Here is a 16,648-nt window from a genome sequence, read left to right on the forward strand (position 1 = left end):
TCTGAAATTGGTATGCAAGGGAGTCTTTATCAGCTGTTGGGGCTTTATCTATCGTTGAACTACCTTCACCGGGGAGAAATTAGCAGTGCTAGACCAGTGGACCTGTTCTGCCAAGTTTTTGTGACCAAAACAATGTTATAATTAGCTCATTCAAGACGTAAAATGCAGTGGGAACAGGGAGGTAGTGTCTCCTTGCTGCAGTACATATTCATGTTATTGCTAGTTAAAATATTCTTATTTCATGAAGCAGCAGTATCTTTTTCACCAAAAAATAAATAAATATTAACCTAAGGTTTTCAGAGTGTTTCAAAGACGACTTGTTCAGAAGAATTACTTGACTTGAAGAACTTATAGCCTGGTTTTCACTGACATCATATTCTCTTTGGAAGGCAGTACAGTCTGGCACAAATATTCCAAATACTTACACTGCCCCAAAGATATGTTAATGGTTTCTGCTTGGCATATATCTATCTATCTATATTTTAAAGCATGTAAAAACTTCAGGTTCAGGTAAGCTGGCACTTCGTTTTAAATTATGCATCGGTATATAGTTTTCCCCACAGCAGGTCTCAAATTTATGAGCCTTTACTGAGTGACTGAAATGGGTGCAAGTTTTGAAGGCCTCCGACAGAACACATTTAATGCTACTGACACGGGTAAGAAAATCATGTCTTAATAGGTTTATACTGTGTGCAAACATGGTGCATCTGTGAATGGGCCATCTTATATAGCCCTTATAACATTGGCTCTATTTGTTAATGATAATTAAAACCATGGGACAGACTTCAGGGAGATAAACTGCATTAATGATTTGTTTTTAAAGCTTGATAACATTTTGACTGCTGTGTGAACTCTGAGGAAGTCAGAGATGGAAAATTACAGGTTGTTTTTTATTAAAAAAAAAAATCACTGCCAGTAGTTGAGACTGAGGGTTTATGGAAAAGAGACTTATGACAATAAACTATGACACCCAGTGCAGTCAAGCTTTTACTCACTCAACTACATAACTATTATCTGACTTTGTACATCCATTCAAAGGGGTCCTTTATTAAGCTTAGTGTAATGTTGTCCAGGTGTCAGAAATGTAGTAGAAGCCGTTATGTAAAACCATGGCGGCCAGAAGTTGTTTGAACCCCCTGTCGTGCACCAGAGTGCAGCACAAGTATAACCACAAAACCACACTGTAGTAACAGCAACTGCTGTGATAATCTTTTGAGAGGTGAAATGAATGTGGTGCTATTTTTTTTGTCTGCTCCAAAGTCTCCCTCAATGTTAATAGTTTGATTTTTCTTGGTTTGGCTGGTGTGGCTGTTAAATTCATGCTGGCAAACTCAATTTTACTCTGAGAGACATCTAATTCCTTGGTCTCCTCTCCCCCTTGGTCCTAGTAACACTGCCATCTTTCAGCATTCATTCATACTACTTCTTTGAGGTAAAAAAAAAAACTGTTTAACATTTTAAAAATTTATAGCTTATTACCCAATGAATATGTTCTGCCATACTAGTTGGAAAATGATTAAAGCGTTTTCAGTAAATTTTAGTCCCAAGAAAAATCCAGAGTAACGTGTTAAATTGTCTTAAATATGCTTAACATTACATACAATTTACATTAGGGTAGATATTGTATACAAGTTAATTATTCAAGCATAATAATGGAGCATTAAGAGCTCTATAAAAAGTGTCATATCTCAAACAGTTACTGTCCCTAAATATCTTATAAACAAATTAATTAGGACCATGGTGCTGCTCTTTTATTTGTGAACTCCTTCGTCTGGAGGGCAGGAACTATCAGGAAACATTTATTATAATAAATAATTATACTTAGTATACCTGTTGATAGTGCACTGGACTCGAACTCAGGGGATCCAGGTTCTATTCCTGGTTCTACCAGTCGTCTGCTCGGTGACCAACTCACTTCAACTTCCCATGCCTCAGGTTCCCCATCTGTAAAATGTGGATAATGATACTGACATCCCCTGTAAAGAGTATTGAGATTTACTAATGAAAAACTCCGTGTAAGAGATATGTATTATTACTATTTGTATTACAGTAGGATCTGAAGTCTCAACTGAGATTGGGGCTCCATTATGTTACTTGTTTAATATATACCTAGTAAGAGGCAGTTCCTGCCCTACTCCATACAAACAAAGGGTAAAAGAAAGGAAGTATTATCCTCATTTTACAGATGAAGAACTGAAGCATAGAGAGATCAAGGCTCCAATTCATCAAGCCAATCAGGGCCTGATCCAAAGCCCATTAGAGTTAATGGAAAGACTTCCATTGACTTCAGTGAGATCTGGATCACAACCTTAAGCATGTATTTGGTGAGTAGATAGTTCAAGGGTTTTAGTTAAAAGGATATAGAGTTTTCCACCACTGGGTCACACACCAGTTCAAATCTAACCTGAGGCCCCAATCATGGCTACAAATCCAATTTGGTATGAAAATTTTCTGCTCAAAAATACTCAATTGATAGACTTGGAGAATGATAAACCTCTCTTTATTCACAGAAGGGGTACAGCACAGGCAACAGCATATATATTATATGATATATATATCATGCTGCCTTTCACTGTTGCTTAAAAGATCACCATCACCAAAAGGGTAGTTCAGGCTACATGCCTATTCAATCTTTACCTTCAACAATTCTAATTCCCTTCCTTAAGGTGTAGCCACTTCCCCCCAGGGCCAGCCCACAACATTTTGGGACCTGAGGCAGGGAGCTCAAATGACGCCCCCATGCCCCCTCACTTGGGCCAAAACTTTGAAAGGTCTCAATTCTGCCTTCTTTCTGTTCTACTCCTCTCATGGTACTGCTCTGCTACGTACCCCAATAAAGGAGAACTAACAACTCAAAATGCCTTGTTCAAAAACGTTAAGTAACACTTAACTTTCAAATGCCTGAACAGCAAATATAACTTTTCTTGTCTGCATAGTAAACACTGGCATTTTTATCTGTTTGAATAATTAAAGTGCTGCTTTCTGTGCCTTCTTGGTTGCAAAGATTTGAACTGCTGAAATGCATCTTGAAAGGGCTTTCAGTTCATCACCTAAATCACTCGCATCAATATCGCTTATGTCATCATGTGTCAACACTGTCTCTAGTGCCCTGCATTGCTGTTGTAGGTCTTCTTCAGGTATAGTGAGGAGCTTTGGAATATCGTACAACATCCCAAATATACTGCTGTGGTCTTTGAGCTGCATGAAATGTTCTTCAGATGACTGTATTGCACAATCTAGCACTTGGTTAATGAATTCAACTTTGAACTGTTGTTTGGGGTCTCTTATGGGATTATCCTGTGTCTTGCAATCAAAATTTCTTCTTCTTTGGTGACTCTTGTATTCTTGAATGGGTGGGAAAATCACTTCAGTGTGAAGTTCCTCTGCCAACTTTTGCGCAGTCTTCAGAACATTTTTAAATCCCTCATCTGACCGGTAAGATTATAGGTATGACTTTGCTTTGTCAAGTTGTTCCATTGCTCCAGATATATTAAAGTCAACACCTTGGAGTCTCTTGCTTACAACATTTATTTCAAACAGTATGTCATGTCACAACACAGCCACACAAAATTTTGAAGTTATGTATGTTTCTGGTGATTCCATTTCCCTCTGCTACTGTTCTCCCACTAACAGTTCCTGTCATAGCATTATCCTCCATAATGGCAACTATGACATCATCTATCTTCCCAAATTGCTGTTTGATAGGCTTTATCACCTCCACTAGACTTTCCCATCATGTGGCATTCAGTGGTTTCAGTGTCAGAGAGGATGTTCCCAGATGTTGCTTCAAAATTTGCCATTGATGAGTTGATGCAGAAAAAAATACATAGATGCTTTGAATTACATTAAAAAATAAAGCAGCCTCACTAGAAGCTGACGCTGCATCACTGACCACCAAGTTCAATGAATGAGAACTGCATGGGACAAAAAAAGCTAGAGGGTTTAAACTCTCGGATCTGGTCTGCTCTCCTCTGTTCTTTCCTCTCATGTTGGCACCATTATCGTAGCCCTGACCTCTCATGTCAGCTATCGCAATTCCCGTATCTTCCAGCTTTTTAAGAAGCTCATTTGTCATATCAGCTCCTGTAGTATCATCAATGTCAATAAATTCTAGAAAATGCTCTCTTACAGTCACCATTGCAGGGACATTTTCACTAAGTTCTGTTGTTGTTACAAAACGCACCATTTAAGTCATTTGTTCCGTATGGCTGGTGTCAGCTGTGCAGTCCAGAATAACAGAGTAATATTTGCTGACTTCAGATCTGACACAATCTTCAGATTTTGTTGCCAGTAACTGTATGATCTCATTTTGAATGGTTTTTCTAAGGTAGTGGTGCATGTACATTTCTAGGGTGGTGACTCTTCTTAGATGCTCCTGGAGTACAGCATCAAACTCAGCCATCAGCTCCACAATTTTAAGGAAGTTTCCATTGTTTGGCACATACAGCTGATCTGAAGTGCAAGGCAGTGCTAGGTTTGGGGTAACAAGCATTCTCACAATGGCAATGAGCCTTTTCAGAACATTTTGCCAGTAAAGAGAGACTGATGCAATCTTCTCTTGATGCTGATCATCTATGGTGGCCTTTAACCTTAGTCTCATCTCAAGCTCTTTCCACCTATGGAATGCTCTCTGGTGATTTGTTGCCTTCTCGTGGCATGCCAGATTTCTAGCCAGATTTTTCCAGTCCTTTGTTCCTGTAGAACCCAATATGGCTGGAACATTAGACTGGAAGAGTTTGCCACAAAAACAATATGCAGCATTCTCGGTTTTTGAGAACATAAGCCATGGCCTCTCCACTTTGACATCATTGGGGATTTCACGCCAGTAATGTGTTGGATGGAAACTTCTATTTTCATTGTCTTTGGGGAATGTGAAAAGTGGCCCATGCAGTATAAGGAAGTCCCTCAGGCTACTGCTCAACTGGGTCTACAGTCCTGGATCATCTAGACTTAAGGAACTAAACTCAGCAGCAGCTGTTTCTTGTGCCTCCACCACACTCTTCTCTGATCTACACTTTTCTTCAGGAATGTGTGTTTGAGATGGCGATATGGATGCTGCAGTAGCTGCCAGGTCACCTGCACTCTGACTTAAGGGCCTAACTGGCTCCTACTACTTCAGTTGACTGCCTGTTCTCCTCAAGTGGGTTTAGGGAAGCAGCAGGAAACAGGAAGCTCCCTGAGAAGCTGGTGTTAATCAGTCCAGGCTCCTGGGGGTGCTAGAGAGGTACATAAGAGGCTCCTCCTCTTCTCTTTCCCTGCAGCTCCTGCTGCTTTCTGTTATTCCCTCTCACCTTTTCTCCTGCCTGCCTGTTATGTCTCTTGTGCCCTCCTTCCTCCAGCACAGCATTCCACCATCTCTGTGCATCTAGAGCAGAGAGAATACATATGTACCAGCAGTAGACAATTTTCTACACTCTGGGTCCTAGTGGCGCCCCCCCACAGTCTGGCACCTGAGGCGGCTGCCTCAGTTCGCCTCATGGTAAGGCCAGCCCTGCTTTCCCCACTGGCTGGTGGAGAGAACCCAGTCCCACCCACTGCTCCATGTCCCAACCCAGGGACTCTAAGTATTGCAGCCAGAAGCTCCTTCCTCGCTCCCCTGGTCTCTGCCAGTAACTACCTGCTTAGACCCAGCAGCCAGCCCAGGGACTATTCTCAGACTCCCCTGGTCCCTGCCAACAACTGATCTGTCCAGTCCCTTCAGCCCCTGCAGCCAGCCAGGAGCACCTCTTGCTCCCCCGAGGCCCTGCCAGCAGACAAAATTCACTGTGGCTCCTTTTATATGAGCGTACTGGACCCTGATAAGCTGCTCCCTGCAGCCTTTTTCCTGATTGGCTGCATCCCACGCCACCTCTCTAGGCAGCTTGGAGGACTCTCTCCACTGCTCTTTTCTGGGGTGGCGTATGGCAGGGCCACCAGGCCTCCAGCAGAGAGCTTCAGGGCCTAGTCCACTACTTAACACATCCTCTTTATCTTTTTCAAAAGCCACTGTATTTTCTAAAATAACAAATTTTCATAGGGGGATAATTATTACTTCCTACTTGTTTTTCCTAGGGTTTTTCCCCTCTCTCACTTTCTAAATTCCTAATAAATTTACATTGTGAAAGAGGAAAATGTTGATTTTAAATCTGACTTTTCTCCTTTTCCACATGAAATACAGAAGAAAAATAAACCCCCAAATCCAACCTTTTCAGCTGCAAGTAACATTTTCAGTCTTTGAAGCCAGAGCCTTGAAAATGGCAAAATGTAAATCAGTTGCTTCCAAAAGTTTCTATCTGAAATAAAGGCAAAATATTCTGCCTGATTCTTGCATAACCCTTCCACTTAAATGAGATAACAACTAATCACAGAATATACAGCTATGTACAGGTAGACAAGAGAAAGATCCACATTAAAATATATTAAATCTTTTATGGTCAATCTCAGTCAACCATTCTCCATATAGGATATCCATTATGAGACTGCCCCACTTTTTTTTTGGGGGGGGGGGGGAATCTTCTCTAGTATGTCTGTTGCTTAGTTGTTTTCAGAATTATTTATTTTAGTTTCTTATGTCATAAATCCTGTCATTGTTCCTTCCATCAGCAGAGTGGTGTAGGTAGTAAGATTTATGCTCTTTTTTCTTGGTTGTAGATTTTCCTTTTTAGCTTCAGCACATTAATTTTTACCCTTTAAAAAAAAATCACCCTAAATGGTAAAGCTACATCTAGTTCCAGCCTTTCATTCTAAAGCTTTGGGTAGACATAGATTTGTACCAATATAATTATGTCAGTTAAGGGGTGTGATTTTTTTTTTTAAAACCAAAATAGTGATACCAGTACCTAGGGCGGATGCAGTTATAAAAAGTAATAAGGTATATTCCCCTTCTCATATTGGAACAACTACGAAGGCATAAAGCACCTTTATACCAATATAACTGCATCCAAACTGAAGGGTTTGTATGCATGCTTGAGCTTTAAATATACTGATATAGCTAAAGCAGAAGAGTACTTATGTGTATATAGGGGTATTCTACCTTTCTGCTGACTGTTCCTCTTGCAGCTGATTTGCCTTTTAGATTCTACCCAGGCTTGTCTTTGTTTCATTGGGTTCTTCTTCCAGTCTAGTTCATGGCCCCTATTACTGAACTCCTTTATCAACTCTTATAGGTCATGTGTGCTATGATCTGTAGGAGTCCTGATTGTAAATAAGAACATAGTTCAACTGCTCTCTATGGGACCCATCAAATACTCATTGAAGCCAATGGGTCGCTTTACAGTGACTTCAGTTGCAATTGGAATCAGCCCCATTTGTTTTCCCCATATCCAGTTCCTAATTAACATTTGCTAAAAACTATTTCCTGGAGAAAGTGATGGCATAATAATGCAAATTGCCTTGCAGTTATTATTTCTAATAGAACTTCCTGGTAGTTACAGTATTATTACAATGAAATTATTTTATTTTATAGTTGCTGTAAAATTACTGTGTACTTCTGCTATAACCCCTCTCTCATATTTGCCGGTATTGCTGAAGTCTTATTTTCAAGCTTGGACCTTCTCCTCTACCCCCCACCTTGCAGAATTCCTACCAGAGTCATTTTTCTTGGTATCAGAGATGGCAAATATTTTCCACATGCATCTTTTCCCCCTGACTAATTTTGTCAGATGTTTTCATTGTCCCTCATTCAGGATTCCAGTCAAATCTCTGTTCTTTCTGTAAATGTATTAGAGATCCATTATTCCCTTCAGATAGGTCACTTCTGCAATTACTGCAGGATCATAATTCTAAGGGAAATGATGTCCTATGTCCTCATAATTTACTTTCATTCTTCCTTCTTAAAGGCCTCTAGAATTTAATGGAGATGAAACCAGTAGGGTTCCAAAGAAAGTTCTCTACAAAACTACAGAATATGTGGAACTAGAGAGTGACAACTTTCCCCAATGTTTTTGAACCACCATACAAGATTTAAATGAGAATATCTTCTCCACTAATTCACGGATTTCGAGATCCTAGGCCAGAAGGGACCACTGTGGTCATCTAGTCTGACTTCCTATGTAACAGACCATAGAACTTACTCAAAGTAATTCCTAATCATAGTTTAGAAATACATCCAATCTTGATTTAAAAATTTAATGATGGAGAATCCACCATGACCCAAGTAAATTGTTCCAGTTTATTACTCTCAATGTTAAAAAATTATACCTTATTTCGAGTCTCAATTTGTCTATCTTCACCTCCTAGCCATTAGATTGTGTTAAACCTTTCTCTGCTAGACTGAAGAGCTCATTATCAGATATTTATCCACATGCAGGTACTTAAAGACTGGAAACAAGTGACCCCTTGATCTTTTCTTCATTAAGCTAAATAGATTGAGCTGTTGAGTCGATCACCAAAAGGTATGTTTTCTAATCCTTTAACCATTCCCGTGACTCTTCGAACACCCTTCAATTTATCAACCTACTTCTTGAACTGTGGACCCCAGAACTGGACACAGTATTCCAGCAGTGATCACACCAATGCCAAGTACAGAGATTAAAACAGGGGTCGGCAACATTTGGCATGTGGCTCGCCAGGGTAAGCACTCTGGCGGGCCGGGCCAGTTTATTTACCTGCTGACACGGCAGGTTTGGTCGATCGGGGCCCCCACTGGCCGCAGTTCGCAGTCCCGGGCCAATGGGGGCGGCGGGAAACTGCGGCCAGCACATCGCTCGCCTGTGCCGCTTCTCAACGCCCCCATTGGCTCGCTCGCCGCGTGCCAAACGTTGCCGACCCCTGGATTAAAATAACCTTTCTACTCCTACTCAAGACTCCTGTTTATGCATTCAACGATCACATTAGTCCTTTTGTCCACAACATTGTCCATCATATACCCCACATTTTTTCCCCAGAGTCACTGCTTCCCAGGATAGAGTCTTCTATCCTATAATTATAGCCTACATTCTTGGTTTCTAGATGTATACATAGACTCCCATAGAATGATTTAGAAAGGATAACATTTTCTATTAAATTCTACAGGACTTTCCCATACCATTAGCAACCTCTTGGAGCATATATAGCATATATCATATCTTGATTATATTAAATTCTGTGGTATACTCTGTTAACCTTTTCTTGGGATCTTGCATAATTCATAATCATCTCTCTCACATGCTGACATCTATGTAGTAGTTTCTTTTCATTGTGTACTTCACCATTCTTGACAGTTCATTTCTCCATGGCTTCTTCTATGATAGTGAATAGTTACCTAATTTCTTTCATGTTTATACATTTTCTATCTTATACAGCTTCGGAGTTGGTTCTGTCCTTTTGATCATGATTCTATTAATGAGTTTTTCCTCTTGCCACTTCAGTATTGAAGTCCTACAGCTGATGCTAATGTAAGGTCTAGTGGAGGTACAAATCTAATTATTGATACTAATACATATCTATTATCACTTGTGTAGTTATATTGTTCCATAACCAAAAATATGTAGTGGGTTTTTAAAGTTTTAATTCTATTTTCACATTAAACTGGTTAATTAAATCCTTTTCTGGGTGGGACAGAGGGAAGGGAGAAAAGAAACTACATAAAATATTAGTATATCGTATTCTCATTTACTTGTCATTTTGCTTTAAATGTTCCATTTATTGCCAATTCTTATGTACTAACTCTCAGTACATGTCACATATCATTTATTACAAAGTTAGTTTGTAAAGCAACCTGTGCAAATCCTTGTTTTTTCATTTTTCAGATGAGATGTAAAAGTAAGTCTCTACCACGTGTGGTCAATAAAGATCTTGTGAGAATTTTCACAAAATTAAAAGTCCTGGCCAAACACCATCAGAGGTAAATGCAGTCAGCCTACCTAAAATTTATTCCATGTCAATTTTCACAGCTGCCTAAATTTACAATGATGATTATTAGTATTAATATATGGTGTTGCTGGTGCAAAATAACTATTGTGTTTTCACTTCTGGAAGTTGCTGCATTTAAGTGACAGGTGAGCATATTGTCCTAAAAAAACAAACACACAAAAAAACATTATTTTAATACTTAACTGAAATTTATACCTCAAGGTCTGTGTACCTGTTGGCATTCAGCTAAGTAAATGATCCTTTATTCCCAAGGTTGCAACTCTGCTGAAAAAAAGACTTTTCTTACTCAATCTAGTCCATTAATCCAAATGCTAATTGACTCTTTAATGATGCAGTGAGAAAACAAATAAAATCTTAAATTTTGAAGGGCACATTGAAACTATGTTGACTAAGTCATTCTATTTGTACTATGACAAAATCAGACCTGTATAAAGCGTCTACACACCTAAAGGGAAATGAAGCTTCTTTGTAATATGCAGCCCTGCCAGGACTCAGATCTCAGTCAGCTATAGCAGTCTAGGCGATATACCCAATCTCCTGTTTTATTACAGTTTTATCGTAAAAGACACTTTTAAAACATACACACAGTCAGTGAATAAAATGGCACTTACAAAGAATTTAATAAACATACTAATTTAGGCCACACTGAGAGAAAGCCCAAATATCAAATAATGATATATCACAAATCAAATATTCAGGATATCTATTTTAATCTAAGAGGAAACAGAACTCTCTATTCTAATCTTGGTGTAGTGCCTTTGGCTTCCTGAAGTATGTGATCTTGTTAAATTAAAGGATTAAAGTGAATGCATCCTTACTTTGGTACGTACTTACAACTAAATAAATAACACGCTTGTTATGTCTGCAAACAAAATGAATTAAGTGAAACAAGACAGACAGCATGGACTTGCTGATGTCTTTGTTTTCAGTAGAATCTAATCCTGGGAACAGTAACATACCAAGATAAATAACAAAAGTTTCTTATTATGGTTAGCAATTCATTTGCTAGAGCTCTGATTTGTGATCAGAGGGATTGCATAATAAATAGTGCCAACACATCTGTACTATGATTAAAAGAGTTTCTGCCCCCCCCCCCACCCTAAACCCATTGCCTTAGGGCAGAAAGCAAGAGGAAACTGATTAGAGGCAGAACAAGAGAAAGGGGGGTGGGGAAGGAGGATTTGAAACTGATCATTTTCTTTGTATTTTGCACTCTAACAATTGGTCACTCTTGTTCCTAAGTTGGTCTCTTTGGTAACATTCCTTTTAAAATGATGATTGTTTTCAATGAACCACTATTACTGCCCATATTTAACTCAGGGTACATTGTTGCTTTTTTCTTCATGGAATGCTGCTCACAGCAAAGCACTCAGACAATTAAATCACCCGCAAGCACACCACAAATATTTGTTTATTGGGAAAGAAAATATGGAGAGACTTACAAAACTGGCATGCGTATTATTAATACCAGCTTTGAAAGTGCTGTGGTTGAACTATGGTAAATATCACTGGTAGTACAATATTGAAGAGTCTGGGAAGTCATCAGCCAGCCCTTGAGATCTGAAACACATGACATAACCACAAGCTGCACTTTATGAAATCTGAAACTGTAACATGAAGAGTGACCTAATTTAATTCACGTGGTTCTATATGTTTGATGTTAATAGACCCTTTCTTACTGGGGAGAATAGGGCTTTTAATAAAATACCAACCACATCCTGCCATGCCATTTATCCTGGGGGACTAATTCTATTAATCTTATGATTGATAGTTCATGGATTCCGTGGGGCTTGCCTGTACCTCTTACACATCCTATTTGAAGGGGTAATTAACTGCATGTTTAAAATGGTTTCCTATCACAGGTGTAATGGTGAGGGGGAGGAGTCAGATTAGATGAAAAATAGCTATGTACATGTCAGACCAGAGACAAAATAAGATACAGGATATGGGTACACAACTGTACTTTCCTCCAGTGCTTACAAGCAATGCTCATCTGCCATTGTTCAAAAATCTGTCCTTGTAAATGTGTTTTATAAACTCTGTTTAATTGATTTGTGCTCAGATTCCCCTCCCCACCCCATTATGTTTATTTCCCCCCAGAGAATCATCTAGCACATGAGCATCACCAGATGATTTGATTACCAGCTCAGGTTTTTTGAGCATTTTTGCTGCCTTTACAAGCCTGATATCGTGGATCTTTTAACAGTAACCATGTCTCTCTACTGAGGTCTTGCTCACTTGTACTTTTCTTGCTATCAACCCTTCCCAGTCTGAAAACCTTCCCATATGTTCTGCTGTAAGAACTAGAGACTAGTAAAAAAATCAGAATTTCTATCACACAGAAAATTCTGATATTTCAAAATTTGTTTTCATCTTGAATTGGAACGACATTGATTTATGTTCCCCTGAGCTGATGCAGTGCCTCTTGGGAGTTCTAGTTCGGGTTCTCCATGCCCCCATTTGCCTCTCCAGCCAGACAACAACATCTCTAGTAAACGTTCAGTTCAGATCACCCTGTTTCAAAATTAAATATTTCATTTAGATTTTCCAGATGGAAATTTTTTTTGGCAAAATGGAAATGGATTTTCCTCTGAAAGATTTCCATTTTGCAGAAACTGCATTTTCCATAAAAAATAATTGGACAGAAAATTCCTAAATAGCCTTAGTAAGAACACAGTCCTGATATTATAAATACCAGCAAATCAGCACTTTCAGTAGGTAAGCAATCATTTTTCCAAAATACTTCTTCCCCAAGCTGCACAGAACTGACAAACATAAGGAGAAATTGGATTGCTACTAACCCTATACACAAGTATCAACCAAATCTGGCTGAAATTTTTCAGTTGGAAAAAAAAAAAAAAAAAGGTTTTTTTCTGATGGAAAATTGGGTTTTTCACTAGACCAAATTTTTCACAAAAAGTGTCTGCTTTCTGCAGAAAAGTGTGACTTTTCATCAAAGAAATAAACAATCAAAAATGTCAACCTACAACGGAAAAATTTTGATTCAGAAATATTGTCGTCATACCTTCTGGAAGTTGTAGTTCAGGTGCCGCATCCTCAATTCTCCTCGATGGGCTGTATCCTCCCGCTGAATGGAATATGGGACTGTAGAATGACAGGTCCCATGAGACATTCTAGCACCATTTCCAAAGCAAATTTTTCAGTTTTCAGCCAAAAGTTTTCATCCTAAAATTTTCAGTTTTTGATTCTTCAATGAAAAAGATATCAACATTTTCCGTGGAAAACAAAATTTCATATCAGCGCTAGCAGCAACAGCTATGGCTGTCAGGAGGTGCAGCACGGAAGGTGAAGTCTGCATTTATGAAGGAGGCAGTGTATGGCTACGCTTGTCACAGAGGAATTCTTCTGGCTTGTTGCAGTCGCTTTATAGCGGCAGCAATCATTTTGTATTGAAAGTGGGGGCCAAAATCTAGCCTAAAAGTTTTGAAATGTTTATGTCCATTTTAGGTCGTTGAAGTGTGGTTATGTCCCGGGGGAGTAGGAGATAGAAGAAGATCAGCTTTGAGGTGAAGCTGGCAAGGGCCTTGCAAAGTTATCCTGAATGCTTATGAACCAAGCTACTTGCCCTCCCACCTTCATGTACCACAATGATAATAATGAAAATATTTCTATTTTATTCAAAAAAATTACTTGACCTGAGTGGGCAAGTAGTAATTCTGAAGGTTGGTATACAGGGACTAAGGAAGATGAGCAAAGTGGATCAAACAGGACAGTATTATTATTAAGAAGGAGATTACAGTAAAAATGGATAGGACAGGTAGGCAAGTTTGAAATCTGCCTTACGTATAGCTATTTGGGGTAAGGATAAGAAAGACAAGGCAATTTCTCTCCAGCTCTTCCCCATCAAAAAAACCTCATAGCAACCCAGAGGTTTTAAAAAAAACAAACAAAAACAAACAAACAAACAAAAAAACGAGTATGAATTTTCACCTAGGGACACAACTCTTGTCAGTAAGTTATCTTGTCATGGAACTCTCAGCAGTGATGTTGTTTAATTAGTCTCATCTTCTGTGCAAACAGAAGCTCATTATCTTTACAAGTACGGTATTGCTTTGGGGATTGAAGTCTATTCAAATTATTAATAGTACAAATATAGATGTTGTCCAAGCAAGACCATGTTATTCAGTAAATAGATATGACTCTTGCTGATATAAGTTGAACCACTCCAAGAAATGGTTGATGCACTGGAAGCTGCCTGTGGACATGGCTTCGACTTCCCTCCACTTTCCCTCCCCAACATAAGAGAAGACTTCAATAGGCTTTTTTCTTGCACCATAATGTCAAGTCCCTGCAGTACCTGTGATTCATTAATCCAGTTTCCAACAGCTACACATGATCACCCCAGACAGAAAAGCTGCAGCCATTTATTGGTATTTCCTGGTGCTACACTTCTCATACCTAATAACTCAAATACATAGTGGAAGACCAGGTGTTCCTAAAACAGGTCATGGCATATCTATGTGCTCAATTGCTGCTTTAGCATGCTCCTGGCCTTTTCATCTTCTGATTCCTCTGACAGCAGATACTAGTAATGAGCCTCCAACAGAATTCAGAGAGGAATTCTTTACAATAGTTAAGAGGCCTCCTCTAGTGGTATTAAAAGTGCAGTGGGACCCACTTCACTGCCTCATGTACCTGGGATAAAATACTTGTTGAAGGACTAAATCCCTTTGCAGAATATATTTTCTCAGCACCCAACCAAAACATAAAGAAGAGCACAAAGGCAGCCTATTAAAGGATTAAACCTCTTTAAAAGTAATAATACAAAATAACTTCCTGTGCACCATTAACTAATATTTTGACTGGTATAATGAATGAATATATTTAGACTGTAATATTTTCTGAGTTATCAAAGTAAACACCTTTCACCAGAATAGTACATATTAACACTACAAGTGCAAATTGTCAGCCAATGAAGACAGAGAAAACTCACCCATATAATGGACTACCTTGATGTGTTAACTCTGTGATATCACCATGGAGTGATGTTATCATGGTCCCTTTCCCCAGAGTTTCCCACTAACCAATCGCTGTAAGGAAACCTAATATTCTAATTTAATGATCCACAGTCCAGTTTCTCTCTCTCCTATGCCTAATCCTACATCATATCCTTGTCTCATTAATCACAGCTCTTTAGGGTTTTCCCTTTTCCTCTTTACATATTGAGTGCAAAGTTAGTTTGTCACCTCTCTGTAGCACAGCACCAAAAAGAATGAATTCCTCTTCATGAACATAATGGGCCAAATCATGATTTCCAGGGCCAGCTCTACCATTTTTGCCACTCCAACTGTCGAAGCAAAAAAAACAAAAACAAACACAAACACAAAAAAAAACAACACGCGCCCGGACTGTGCCACCCTGAGAATGGACGGAATGCCTCCCCTTAGCATGTGCTGCCCCAGGCACGTGCTTCGTCCACCGGCCCTGATGATTCTATTCCATATGTGCAAAATAAGGGTAATTCCAGTGTGTTTAAGCACCAATTGAGTTGAACATGATATGCTGGGAAAAAGTCAAATCATGCCTCACTAATCCATTAGAATTCTTTGGGGGTGGGGGCCAAGAAACATGTGGACAAAAGTAATCCAGTTGATATAGCATACTTGGACTTTCAGAAGGCCTTCGACAAGGTCCCACACCAAAGTAAGCAGTTGTAGGATAAGAGGGAAGGTCCTCTCATGGATTAGTAACCCATTAAAAAGATAGGAAACAAAGAGTAAGAATAAATGGTCAGTTTTCATAATGGACAGAGGTAAATAGCAGGGTATCTAAGAATCTGTACTGGAACAAGTGCTGTTCAGCATATACATACATGTTATGGAAAATGGGGGTGAACAGTGAGGTTGCAAAGTTTGCAGACAATACAAAATTACTCAAGATAGTTATGTCCAAAGCTGACAGTGAAGTGGTACAAAGGGATTTCACTAAACTGGGTGACTGAGCAACAAAATGACAGATGAAATTCAGTGTTGATAAGTGCAAAGTAAAGCACACTGGAAAACAATCCCAACTATACCTACAAAATGTCAGGTTCTAAATTAGCTGTTACCACTCAAGAAAGAGTCATTATGGATAGTTCTCTGAAAACATTTGCTAAATGTGCAGCAGCAGTCAAAAAAGGTAGCAATGTTAGGAACCATTGGGAAAGGGATAGAAAATATGACAGAAAATATAATGCCACTATATAAAGCTGTGGTATGCCCACACCTTGAATACTGCATGCAGTTCTGGTTGCCCTATCTCAAAAAAGATATATTAGAACTAGAAAAGTACAGAGAAGGGCAACAAAAAGTTATTAGGAATATGGAACAGTTTCCTTATTAGGAAAGATTAAAAAGTCTGGGACTGTTCAGTTTAGAAAAGAGAGGATTAATGGGTGATACGATAAAGGTCTATAAAACCAAGAAAGTGAATAAGGAAACATTTATCCCTTCACATAGCACAAGAACAAGGGGTCACCCAATTAAACTAATAGGCAGCAGGTTTAAAACTAACATAGGAAAGTACTTCTTTACACAACACAGAGTCAACCTGTGGAACTCATCACCAGGGGATGTTGTGAAGGCCAAAAGTATAACTGAGTTAAAAAAAAATTAGATTAGTTCACAGCAGATAGGTCCATTAATGGCTATTAACCATGCTCTGGTGTCCCTAAACCTTTGCTTGCTAGAAGCTGGGACTAGATAATAGAGGATGGATCATTCGATAAATTGCCCTATTCTGTTCATTCCCTCTGAAACATAATGGCACCAGCCACTGTTCGGGAACAAGATATCAGGCTAAATGGATCATTGTT

Source organism: Trachemys scripta, chromosome 6 (assembly GCF_013100865.1).
Source record: "Trachemys scripta elegans isolate TJP31775 chromosome 6, CAS_Tse_1.0, whole genome shotgun sequence".
In the NCBI taxonomy this organism is placed as follows: Eukaryota; Metazoa; Chordata; order Testudines; family Emydidae; genus Trachemys; species Trachemys scripta.